Raw genomic sequence first — 14056 nt, 5'->3', positions numbered from 1 at the left:
GGGAGATCTTTCCATCTTCTCATATCTTCCTCTAATTCTTTCTTCAGAGACTTGAAATTTTTTTCATACAAGTCTTTGATTTGCTTGGTTAGGGTTATACCAAGGTACTTTATGTCATTTGTGGCTATTGTGAATGGTGTTGTTTCTCTAATTTCTTTCTCAGCCCTTTTGTCTTTTGTATACAGGAGGGCTACTGATTTTTTTGAGTTAATTTTGTATCCGGCCACTTTGCTAAAGGTGTTTATCAGCTGTAGGAGTTCCCTGGTAGAGTTTTTGGGGTCACTCATATATACTATCATATCATCTGCAAATAGTGATAATTTGACTTCTTCCTTTCCCATCTGTATCCCCTTGATCTCCTTCAACTGTCTTATTGCTCTAGCAAGGACTTCCAGCACTATGGTGAAGAGATATGGAGAGAGTGGGCAGCCTTGTCTTGTCCCTGATTTCAGTGGGATTGCTTTAAGTTTTTCTCCGTTCAGTTTGATGTTGGCTATAGGCTTGCTGTAAATCGCCTTTACTATGTTTAGATATGTGCCTTGTATCCCTGATCTCTACAGTACTTTAAACATGAATGGATGTTGGATTTTGTCAAATGCTTTTTCAGCATCTAGGGAGATTATCATGTGGTTTTTTTCTTTCAGTTTGTTAATATGGTGGATCACATTGATGGATTTCCATATATTGAACCACCCCTGCATACCTGGGATGAAGCCTACTTGGTCATAGTGGATAATACCTTTGATGTGTTCTTGGATCCGGTTTGCAAGTATTTTGTTAAGTATTTTTGCATCAATGTTCATAAGGGGGATTGGCCTGAAATTCTCTTTCTTTGTTGAGTCTTTGTGAGGTTTAGGTACCAAGGTGATTGTGGCTTCATAGAATGAGTTTGGTAATGTTCCTTCTGTTTCTATTTTGTGGAATAGTTTGAAGAGAATTGGAGTTAGCTCTTCTTTGAAGGTCTGGTAGAATTCTGCGCTGAAGCCATGTGGTCCTGGGCTTTTTTTGGATGGGAGACTTTTGATGACTGCTTCTATTTCTTTGGGGGATATAGGACTATTTAATTGATTTACCTGGTCCTGATTCAGCTTTGGTAAGTCAAATCGATCAAGAAAATTGTCCATTTCATTTAGGTTTTCAAATTTTGTTGAGTATAGACTTTTGAAATAAGTCCTAATGATTGTTTGGATTTCCTCAGTGTCTGTAGTTATGTCCCCCTTTTCATTTCTGATTTTGTTGATTTGGGTGGTGTCTCTCTGCCTTTTAGTTAGCTTGGCTAAGGGTTTGTTGATCTTGTTGATTTTCTCAAAGAACCAGCTCTTGGTTTCATTGATTCTTTGAATTGTTTTATTTGTTTCTAATTGATTGATTTCAGCCCCGAGTTTGATTATTTCTAGCCATCTACTCCTTTTTGGTGTGTCTGCTTCTTCTTTTTCTAGGGTTTTTAAGTGAGCCATTAAGTTGCTTGAATGAGCGGTCTCGAATTTCTTCTTGAAGGCACTTAGTGCTATGAACTTTCCTCTTAGCACTGCTTTCATTGTGTCCCACAAGTTTGGGTATGTTGTGTCTTCATTTCCATTGAGTTCTAGAAAGGCTTTAATTTCTTTCTTTATTTCTTCCCTGACCCAGCTGTCATTTAGTAACAAGTTGTTCAGTTTCCATGTGTGTGTAGGCTTTTTGCTATTTCTGTTGTTGTTGAAGTCCAGCTTTATTCCATGGTGATCAGACAGGATACAAGGGATTATTTCAGTCTTCTTGTATCTGTTGAGGCTTGCTTTGTGACCAACTACATGGTCTATTTTGGAGAAGGTTCCATGAGGTGCTGAGAAGAAGGTAAATTCTTTTGTGTTTGGGTGTAAAGTTCTGTCAATGTCTATGAGGTCCATTTGATTGATGACCTCTGTCAGAGATATTGTTTCTTTGTTTAATTTCTGTTTTGTTGACCTGTCCTTTGTTGAGAGTGGGGTGTTGAAGTCTCCCACTATTAATGTGTGGGGATGCATATGTGGTTTAAATTTTGTCAATGTTTCTTTTACAAATGTTGGTGCTCTTGTATTTGGGGCATAGATGTTCAGGATTGTGATGTCTTCCTGGTGGAATTTTCCCTGGATGAGTATGAAGTGTCCTTCCTCATCTCTTTTTATTAATTTTGGTTGAAAGTCTATTTTATCAGATATTAGAATGGCTACTCCTGCTTGTTTCTTGGGTCCATTTGCTTGGAAAGTCGTCTTCCAACCTTTTACCCTCAGGTAAGGTCTATCTTTGTGTCTTAGGTGTGTTTCTTGTATGCAACAGATTGCTGGGTTTTGTTTATGTATCCATTCTGTTAATCTGTGTCTTTTTACTGGAGAGTTGTGTCCATTGATGTTGAGAGAGATTAATGACCAGTGGCTGTTAGATCCTTTGATATTGATGTTGGCTGTGTTCATAAGGTTGTGTGCTTGGTTGCTTTTTGTTTTGCTGTAGTAAGGTTAATTATTTCCTGTGTTTTCTTGACAGAAGCAAATTTTCTTGGGTTGTATTTTCCCTTCCAGTGTCTTCTGTAATGCTGGATTTGTGTGTAGGTATTGTTGAAATTTGTTTTTGTCATTGAATATCTTGTTTTCTCCGTCTATGAGGACTGAGAGTTTTGCAGGGTATAGTAGCCTGGGTTGACATCTGTGTTCTCTTAGGGTCTGCATGATATCTGTCCAGGCCCTTCTGGCTTTCATAGTTTCTGTTGAAAAGTCAGGTGTGATTCTAATGGGTTTGCCGTTATATGTTACTTGGCCTTTTTCCCTTGCAGCTTTTAGTATTTTTTCTTTGTTCTGTATACTTACTGTTTTGATTATTATGTGGCAGGAGGATTTTCTTTTCTGGTCAAATTTGTTGGGTGTTCTGTAGGCCTCATGTATCCTTATTGGCTTCTCCTTTAACTTGGGGAAATTTTCTTCAATGACTTTGTTGAAAATATTTTCTGGGCCTTGGAGAAGGGAGTCTTCTTTTTCCTCTATTCCTATTATTCTTAGATTTTTGTCTTTTCATATTGTCTTGGATTTCTTGGACGGTCTGTGTCAGGAATTTTTTGGATTTAACATTTTCTTTGACAGATACGTCGATTTCTTCCATTGTATCTTCTACACCTGAGATTCTTTCTTCCATTTCTTGTATTCTGTTGGTTATGCTTACCTCTGTAGTTCTTGTTTTCTTCCCTAAATTTTTCCTTTCCATTATTTCCTCCAGTTGTGTTGTCTTTAATTTTTCTAGTTCTATCTTCAGGTCTTGAGTTGTTTTGTTTACTTCCTTCACCTGTCTGCTCGTATTTTCCTCTTTTTCTTTTAGTTCCTTCAACTCTGTCTCTTTTATTTCTTTCAGTGATTTAATTATTTTTTCTCTGAAGGCCACAAGCTGTGTGGCTGCATCTTCCCGTATTTCTTCACGGATGGCCATAATCTGCTTGTCTTTATCTTCCTCCATTTCTTTACGGATAGCCATGATCTGTTTGGTTTTATCTTCCTCTAATTCTTTATGTATTTTATTTGTTTCCTCTATTATCCTCTTCATCAACATAGATGTAAGGTCCTCTTCTTGATTTTCTATTATGCTGCATTGTTCAGGGCTGTTCGCCCCTGGATGGCTGGGTTCTGGAGATGCCATATTGCTCTGTCTTTTGTTGGTTGAGCCTTTACGCTGACCTCTACCCATTGGGCTGATTTAGGTTTTGGCTGTTAGTTTCTGTGCTTCCTGGAGTCCTGAGGTAGGGAGTATCCCCTTGGCCGGAAGATGATTTTTCCTGAAGGAGTCCTTCTCTGATTTTTGGTTATGGTCACTGTATGGCCAGTGTTTCTCCGGAGATGCCACTGCTCACCTCAGGTTTATAGCCCTGAGTAGTAGCTGTGGTCTATGTTAGGCAGGGGGGGGGATCTCCTCTTACCCATAGAATTTCTCAAGACAGCTGCCCCACTGCTGGGTTTCTTGTTATAAATTTAGTGTGCTGCTGCTCACTAAATTTCCATGTACAGTCCTCTTGAAGAAACTGCTGATTCCCTAGCTGTGGGGTTTTCTCCCAACAGGGAAACTCAGTCTGTTATCCCGGGGCGCACAGTTCTTTCCAGGAAAGTTGGAGGTGCACTCAGCAAGTCTCTGGGCCAGAGGCTGATTGCTCTGCTCTGGACCTGGAGAATGTGCACCTAGGTTGAGTTGGCGCCTGGGGGCACTGTTCTGGTCTGGAGGCTGGGTGCCTCACTCTGGACCTGTGTGTCTCTGTCTGGGATGGCGGCTGCAGGCACTGCTCTGGTCCAGATGCTGTGGGTGCAGCCCTCTTGAAGGACCAGGGATTCCCACAGTTTTGACAGTCTAGCTAGGAATAACTGGTTGATCCTTGGCACAGTATCTGAGGGCTGCTGAAATGGCTCTCTGGCTTTTGTAGGTCTGAGGATGCAGCTGTGTGTCCCAGTGCCCTAGGTTAACTCAACAATGGCGGCAGAGCACAGCGCTCCTGCCTGCACTAGAGTCTGCGTGAGTCCAGGAAGTGTTTTGGTGCTGGGTGTCCTAAGCGTTAGAGCTGCTGACCCCCTCCGCTGGGGGTTTCCTCCTGCCAGAGACACGCAGTCTGGTGCCCTGGTGCCCTGTGCCCACAGTTCTATCTGAGGCGGCGAATCAGGTGCGCAGGCAGGCGCCTGTGTCCCAGCTCTGGGTCCGGACTGGCTTTTGGGGCACCCGCGGAACCCGAGTCTTTTCCAGGGGATGTCTGGGTAACCTTAGGCCGGTCCCAATTGTTTCCTGCTCCGTGGGGTTATCTCTCGACTGGGAAATCCAGTCTATGGTGTTGTGGGCCCACAGTTCAGTCTGGGACCGTGACCAGATTGCGCTGGCGGGTAGCTCTGGGCTGGCGACCAAGCGCCTGGCGGAACCGGGATCTCTTCCGAGGTTTAGCTGGGTGAGTTAAAGCTGATTGAATCCCTCACCGTGGGGTATCCTCTCACCTGAGAAACACAATCACTTGTGTTTTATGGCCGAGAGTTCTGATTGCTGGTCACTGTGCCAATCCTGTTGTGCTGCTCCTCAGAATGAGAGTCTTCCCAGTGCCGCCATCTTGCCCTGCCCCCTCAATGTTATTTATTTATTCCTAGATTATAACTGAAAATATATTTTCACTTACTGAGTTAAATCCTTTTTTTTTGGTGTGCATGTGCGATGTTGCTGGGGATCAGACCCATGGCCTTGTGCATGCTTGGAAAGTACTGTAGCACTGAGATATATCCTCATTTAGACTTTTCATGATATCATCTCTCCTTACAGCTACTCATAGAGAAAGGGTAAATATTATTAAAGGAAGTGAAATAGATCACTTAAACTACTTCATCTCAGGGTAAAGGACTGTATATGCTATTAAGAAGGATGGGACTCTGAAGATGGCATTTCTCTGTTGCCTGCTGTCCCTGTTAGACTTAACCTAGAAGAGCACTAGAGATAGCTTACAGGGCTGAACCAAGGACAAAGGACTATGTCTTAGATGTATTGCTGTGAATAGATGCTATGACCAAGGCGACTCTTATAAAAGAAAGCGTTTAATTAGGGCTGGCTTACAGTTTCAGAGGTTAGTCCATTGTCATCATGGCAAGGAGTGTGGCAGCATGTGGGCAGGAAGCCACGGTGCTGGAGAGGGAGCTGAGAGTTCTACATCCTGATCCATAGGTAGAGAAAGAGACCCTGGGTTTAGAATGGTCTTTTGAAACCTCAAAGCATGCCCCCAGTGACACACTTCCTCCAACAAGCCCATCCCTACTTTAACAAGGCCATACTCCTAATCTTTTCAAAGAATTTCACTCCGTGGTGACTAAGGATTCAAATTTATGAGCCGATGGAGCCATTATTATTCAAAACACCACACACTACTTTCTTATTGCCTCATTTATGAGCATCAGCCCTTAAAGAGCCCTTCACTTTTTCAGCAGCAGTTAGTACCACCAATAATTGTTTTAATTTCCAGGTGATATTTATTTGTATTACTATATATTAAATGTACAGGGGGTTCATTATGACATTTTCATACATGCATATGCTGTGTTTTGATCATATTCATCCTCTATTATTCCTTTAATTTCATGCCTTTGTCGTCTTAGTTCCCACATATGGGAAAATATATTCTTGTTTTTGTGGGACTGACTTATTTAACTTAACAAATTGATATTTAGTTCCATCTGTTTCTTTAAATTAAAAATAGTACTTCTAAGTGTGTGTGTGTGTGTGTGTGTGTGTGTGTGTGTGTGTGTGTGTTTAAGCTTTTCTAAAGTCAGCCTTTCAAGGGCTTCTCAGAGCCATAGGTTTCAGTACTACAAAATCATCTATATGCCTTCTTAGGCACCAACCATCAGTCAAACAGATCCCTTTCAGAAGTCTGCTTACCTTTCCCTTGCTCTTCTTGGTTTTTTTCAAGATTCATTTCTTCCCTTTGTTTTTTAGCCCTGAGGTTGGCAGCTGCCCCCTGCATTTTACTATAGTGGCCTATTTCAGTGTTTCCTTTTTGCTTTCTTGCTAAATCACTCTATCCAATTTTGTCTGTTAAAACAATTGACATGGCTTCTCCATTCTGCTGAAATCTTGAACCATGTAGTCAGTGTTTAAAAATAAGAACACAAGCACTCGGGAGTGGGGGGAGCAATGACTCCAGGTTTTTTAAAGAGCTCTTCAACCCAAAAGGTTGGTTGAGAAGGTAACTGCTAGTAGAATATGCCTGTCTTTGAATAGCCTAAGATCTTCTTCTCTTTTCTTTCTCCCCCAGTCTACTGATAGTGGAGGTCCTCTTCCCCTTCCATCTGACCCTGGCCTATCAAGTCTCATCAGGACTAGCTGCATTGTCTTCCTTTGTGTCTGCCCCTCCCTCCCCTCAGGGGGGAGGTGATCAAAGAGCCAGCCACTGAGTTCATGTCAGAGACAGTCCCTGTTCCCCTTTACTAGGGAACCCACTTGGAGACTGAGCTGCCATGGGCTACATCAGTGCAAGGGTCCTAGGTTATCTCCATGAATGGTCCTCGGTTAGAGGGTTAGAGTATCAGTTTCAGAAAAGACCCCTGGGTCCAGATATTTTGGTTCTATTGCTCTTCTTGTGGATCATACTTGCCTTTACATTGACAATTTGGGAGTCTTTTTGGTTTTACTTCTCATTGTGATGACAAAAATCCCCTTACAAAGCTACTCAGGAGAGAAAAAAATTTATTTCTTCTCACAATCCCAGATTTTGGTCAATCATTTCAAGGAAGTCAAGGTGGCAGGAACTTTAAGCAGCTAGTCACATCCACAGTCAAGAAAAGAGAATGGATGCATGAATGCATTCATGCTTGCTAGTGTTCATCTGGTTCTTGCCTTAACTCAGTTTCTACTTCACTTAGGCCTATTTAATAAAAGCCCTCATGTCTAGTTCGAGGGTGGCCTCTTCAGTCTCCATGACCCCTGTTACTAGGAGTCTCAGCTAGAGTCACCCTAATATCCTCCCAGGAGCCTACCCTGTCATAGGTCTCTGGCTTGTCACAGAGAAGTCCTCACCCAAGGTTTCTCTTCTTTTTGCAAGCCCTCTATCATCCCATCTCCACTCTCCCCAGGTTTGATATTGACCCACATTTCTCTTCATTCTCCCTCTTCTATTCTGTTCCATCTTTTCAACTAGATCTAGGCCAACTACACAGATGTAGCTGATGGGCAACTCAGTCCTCATATGGGTTCCCTAGTAAGGGGAATGAGGGTTGACTCTGACACAGACTCTGTTGCCTGCTTTTCGTTCACTTTCCCTTAGCCACAGGGGAAGGCCAGGGAAAGAGAATGCACTCAGTCTTGATGTGACTTGATATGGTGGAGTGGGTGGGTAGGGGAAGCTCCCCTTTTCTGAGGAGTAGGGGGAGTGGGGATGGGGGAAACAGTGAGGGAGGGCAGGGCAGGGAGGAGAGGAAGGAGGGGGCTACAACAAGGATGTAAAATGAATAAATTAACATTTTTTTAAAAAGAAAATCCCTCACAGTCATGCTCACCAACCAACACAATCCAGGCAAGTCCTTATTGAGACAGTCTTCCTAAGTGATTCTAGATAATTTCACGTTAACAATTAAGACTACCCAATACTGTCATCAAGTATACCAGAAGTTAAGGTATCCTCCTCTTAGTATGCTTGTTTTTCATAGCTTCTTCTCATAAACCAGCCACTGTGTTGGTTGACAGCATATTGAGAAGCCACATGAAGGAGAGCTGAGGTGGGTGGGTCAGTATTCCTTGCTAAGGTCCTACTAGACAGCCAGAATTTATCAAGGAAGCCAGATAACTACCACTGCAAATGACATTTGGGCCAGAAGACTCACTCACTGGAGGTACTGCTGAAAAAAAAAATGGTGTTGCTACTGTTTCAAGCCACCAGGTTTGGGAGTTTTTTGTATGCAAAAAGAACTGAAACAGACAGGAAGCCCAGTCCCCAGATATTGAGAGACTAAAGTCATTAAGGAGAAATTTTTCATGAAATGTCTAAAGGGTATTCAAAGCAGCTAAGAAAGAATATTCACAATTGTATCAAATGGTTTGTTTTAGGCTATCACAACAAAACAAAAAAATTGATTATACCATCAAAGTTTAAGAAGGCTCTAAAGTCTTTCAGTGGGAGATGGAAGATGAAGCCTTTTGATACTAAATGGAGAGAAACAGCAAAGATATCGGTAGAACTGCTTACATAGGTATTGATAGGAATTCTGGAGTGAATGAAGATAGAGAAAATAGAGGGTGGAGCAGAGAGTGAGAAAGCAAATGAAGACTAGGGTAAAAGTGAGGCTGAGAATGAGAGACAGAACTAGATTAGCAACATGGCCAGGGACCGGCTTTTCTGAGGAAAGAAAACCGCTGAGCAATCCTGCTGGCAGGAGGGTAGAGACTTTTAGCCTAGGTTGCTCAGTGTCTAGTGTCTGTTATAAACTTTTATGGCTTTTTAGAGTGTGTTTTACTAAAATCACTAAAACAGTGAGTGTAAAAGTCAACAAAATGGAAAGAAATGCTACATTCACTAAAAAATATTTATATAGGATGAAAATAGAGCAGCTGTGAACCATAGTTAAATGCTAATTTTCCTCCATTCCTAACACCTCAGTTTCACTGGTACTTTTTTATTCATTAGTACAATATGAGATGTTTCATTCTACTCCTTTCCAGGAATTGTGTTGGCATCCACAAGGAACAGAGATTCATAAAAAAGTAGTACAGTATTAAAAGCAGTTCAATAGTTTGGAAACAAGGTAAGGACTGGGCATATAGATCCATGGGAGAATGTTTGCTTGGGCACACATTAGGGCTGGGGTTTGACCCCCAGAATGGAAAACAAAAGAGAAAAGAAAACACAGAGATCAATATATTCATTGGGGAAAAGATTCCAGTTACCATGTAAAAAGAATTAGAGTATCACTGTCAAGAACATTGAGATTAAACATTGAAGGAACAAAGGATTAAGGATGCATTTTGTTAGCTCCGTCTTAAATTTCGTGATATACAATCTAGAGTTTCTTTGCTTTGGAGATAACTGTTTTATCTGGATTAGGTGGAAGAAGCAGGGCTGCATTTCCCACCTGGACAGAGACCAGCTGTCCTCAAACTCACAGAGATCCGCCTGCCTCTGCATCCATGAGTGCTGCTACTAAAGGTGTGCACCACCAATGCCCAGCTAGGTGGCACACACCTTTAATCCCAGCCCTCAGGGATGCAGAGGCAGGCGGATCACTGCAAGCCTGATCTACGAAGAGAGTCCAGAACAGTGAAGGCGACGCAGAGAAACCCTTTCTCAAAAAACAAAAACAAACACAAAAACAAAAAACAAATTAGTTTGTTAGGATGGGGAATGGAGAACTCCGCAATTAAGAACACTGGCTGCTTTTCCAGAGGACCACGAAGGTCCTTAGCATTCATACTGGGCACCTCACAACTGCTTGTAACTCCTGCTCCACGGTATTTGGCGCCCTCTTCTGGCCTCTGTGGGCACTTGCATGCATGAGCACTTAACCTCCCTCCCCATATATATACGTAATTTAAAAATAAAATAGATATTAGAAAGAGTTTGTTAGAGGCTGGGGAAATGATTCAGTTGGAAAAGTCCCTGCTATACAAGCAGGAGGACTTGGATTCAGGTCCCCCAGATTCCTTATAAAAAGGTAGGGGTGGTAGCATGCTCCTGTAACCTCAGCCTTGGGGTAGGGGATGGAGACGGTTGGATTGCTGAAGCATTGCCCAGCCAGGCTAGCTGATGAGCTTAATGTTCAGTGAGAGCCTTCTTCTCGAAAACAAGGGTGGAGAGTGATTGAGGAAAGACATCTAACATTGACCTGAGGCCTCCTTATGCACTGGCACAAACAACACATATGCCACACACATATGTACTCCCATTCCCTTAACGCGTTAAGGGCCAGTTTAAAAAAAAACAAACAAACCTCTCAATGCCCTTCTGAGAGAGAATTTCATGACTTGTGATAAATACATTTATAGTCTCCTAAATAGCCCCTTCTTGGTTTATGGTCTTCCTTTTCCTTTCACTTCAGTAGCCTAAGGAGAAATAGAACAAGGCAGAGTGGCGAAAGACACAAATAAGAGATACCCTTTCCTGGTTGAAAGCCACTGAACTTTTGGAGCTGTTGCCACAGGCTACCCTCAGCTGTTCAGATGATCACTGGTTTTCTCGACCTTGCAGACAGGCTGTTCTAAAAGGAGAGGGAGAATATTGATCCATTGTTCCACCCAGAAACTACACTTCAGTTGTGAGCTGCTTATTTGGAATGTCACTGCCCATACTCATTTCCCTTGAGTCTGGGCTACACATCTAAGTGGATCTAAACAACCTGGATAACCGGAACATTAGAGCCAGGAGGTTGTCAGTTTTTGATGATTCATCCTCGTACTGAAGGCCTGTCCTTATCCTTAATCAGTGGAGAAAAGAACTTCTAAGTTAGGGGCTTTTGAATTGTATCCCCAAAATTTAATTTCTGTTTCAGCAGTGCAGAATAAAGTCTTTGTTCTCTATTGCTCATCTTTTACAGTCAAGTGTTAAGTAGTCAAGAAGGTGGAATGATGTACCAGTTGGTCATTATTTTTGTCATTAGTGTCACCCATCATATGCCATTAAAATGAGTCAGTTTGAGATGAGGTAATGGTAGCCCCAGAATTGGATTTTATAATTAAAGAGTCATCATTTGGCTGAATATATTGTATTCTTGACCTATGATTCATACACCATTCCCAAAGTAAATACTAAATGTCAGACTTAGGTTATTTATTTATGATCCCTAAGGCCTTATGCATGCTAAAGGTGTGTTTTACCACTGATTATACTTTCAGTCCCTGAACTGAATATAGTTTTTGAGCATTGAGAATTTTTGTGTTTCTTTAGAAAAGAATTAGTGTTACCTCAGTGTTTTGCCCAAAGTCAGAGGGAAATTCACTTTCATCATTATAATCTAAAATTGTTATCGCTCCATAAACAGTCCACACATCATAGCTCAGATTTTGTTTAGTAAAGTGGTAAACAGTCTTTGAGAAGCACCCTCAATGAATTCTGTAGCAATAAAAAGCCTTCTTAAAATGGATTTTATATTTGATTCTTCACAAGTAAATAAACAATTAAAACTGATTGGACACAGCTTTGTGTTTCGAGTATTGATATCTCCAATAGTTAAGACAAGAGCTATTTCATGTCAGAGTTAGACAGGCAACTATAAAACCTCTCTGAAGTAACTTTCAGAGAAGCAAGATGTTTTGTTTATATATTTTAAAAAGTTCACAAAGACTATATAACGTGGGAATGGTAAGAGTAACCCAAGTGACAACTCCATCCTAACATAGGCCATGTCTGATCTTGTCTGACCAATGGCATCCCAAGTACATAGTCCACTTTCCCCACACATATTAGGATTAGACGCTCTCCATTTAGGCTTTTATTAACACAGCATGCCCCTGTTCAGATACTATAATCCTTACAGCTTAATGGATGCCATCCTGAACTGTTGCCATTGAGCTGGGTAAAAGTTCCAGTTCCCAGGAGGTCCCCAAGAAAAGGACGATGCCCCTTGTTCCTCCCCGTATGTTCATCCGTATGTTTTCTATTGCCTGTATGATTTGAAAATTATTTTTGCCTATGTGCTATGACCTTCGAAGCTTGGATTTGGAACCCTGACTAGGGATGGTGAGGGGATGAAGAAATGACAGACACACGTCCAGAAAAATCTGGGGTGAGGTGCACAGTGCATGTTCTGATGGAGCTGTACCTGCTTCCTCTGCATCTTGTGACCTCAGCAGTGTTTATCAAATACAAGAAGTAGAGAGTAGGAGGTGGGAGTATTTTTAGCTGGTCCCAGTAGGAGGAAGGAGCTGCTGTTACCAGTTTTTGCACACACCAATCAATCATTTGTAAATGCTTGGACTAGAGGAAGACAACTTGTGTCGGCCCTGAGCCTGACTTTTATGGGGGATAGGTTTTGCCAATTGGCCATGGGCTCCAGGCCTTGGTTTTGTTATGGTTGTGCCCATGTCAACAGTACACATTCACTCAGGACTTCACTCAGTTGGGGCTTCTTCCTCTCCTTACATCTATATCTGCAAAATTTCCTTGGCCAAGAGAAGGTATAGATAAAGAGAATAGATTCCAGAACCTAGCGTCCTAGCTTCAAATTCTGCCTCCGCCGCTTAGTTTTGTTACCTTGAGCATATTCCCTAATTACTCTATATCTCATTTGGTAGACAAAGGGCATACAATTTGTTTCTGGCTCATAGCAAACACCTCTTGGACATTAGCTGCAACTACGGTCCATGGTTACGCTTACTTGGAGTCCTGTCAGTGAGGATAGAGCTCATCTAGTCTTTTCAATACACTCAGTAGTTGTCAGGGTACCTAGAATGCTCAACACAGACACTACTGTGTGGCCCTGGTCTTTTGAAGGATTCTGGGGGAGGGGGGCATGGGTAAGTCCTAGGGTGGTAATGCCACCCCTCACCTGGGTAGGGGCAGGGCAAGCCTGAAAGATCCTAACGTGGATGCAGGGGTAAACAGCTAACTGGTGGCCACAGACAGGCTTCTAGAGAGCATAATATTGACTTTCATATTACTTTTTGCACAAAGACAGTATTTTGAACCTGCAGTATTAGGCGAGGTGGAATTTTCTATAAACATTTGTCATGGTAAAGACCTTTCAACCATTTTGTCCTATACAAGACTGTCATTCAAACAAGGGTGTTAGAGTCTCCATCATCACGGGGAAATGGGGGTTTGGAATTGTACTGGCTGTCTAAGTCTAGTCTCTGGAATGCTTGATGGGGAAACCCTGGGCCTCAGCATTTCCTTTCAAGAGACAGCCTCTTTGTCATGCTGTGGCAGATGCTGTCACCTCATTATACACTAATCATTCCTTTGCTTCTCTCACACTAGGAAAATAATAAAAAAAATTATATCCTGCTTGAACTTGTGGGCAGTTATATGACATAGTTGTCATCAAGGGAATATCAGGAAAACCTTTTTGAGAAATACTTCTCCTTATGCATTTAGTTACTTTTCTAATTACAAAATACCTGACAGAAATGACTTAGGGGAAGAAACATTTATGTTGGTTGAGTTTCAGAGTTATTTCAGTTTGTCATGGAGCAGAAGGCGTGCAGATGAGAATGTAAAAGGAAAATTTTTTACATAGCACAGATAAGGGGGGGAAAAAGCACCACAAATCCCTGGGATAATATATCCATAAGAACTGGTCTCCAGTGACCTACTTTTTCCAGATAGGCTCCAACTATTAAAGATTCTGTTGTCTCCTAAACAGAATCACCAGCTAGGGAACTAGGTATTCAAACACACGAGCCTGTGGGAGACATTTCAGATTCAAACACACGAGCCTGTGGGAGAATTCAGATTCAATGCTCAAAGCAGAGTAATACCCTGCTCTCTGTACTTGGAGACACGAACATGAGGAAACAATGTTAATAGCCATGACAATTACACGATCCAAGAATGAAGAAGTCTTGTGAAAATTCTGAGTGCTTGAAAAAGACTCCAAGAAAATAAGAGTCTTGTGACCTCAAT

This window comes from Psammomys obesus, unplaced genomic scaffold, assembly GCF_907164565.1.
Source record: "Psammomys obesus unplaced genomic scaffold, mPsaObe1.curated_primary_1811, whole genome shotgun sequence".
NCBI classification, from domain to species: domain Eukaryota; kingdom Metazoa; phylum Chordata; class Mammalia; order Rodentia; family Muridae; genus Psammomys; species Psammomys obesus.
The sequence above is the reverse complement of the archived record's forward strand: the minus strand, read 5'-3'. Positions refer to the sequence as shown.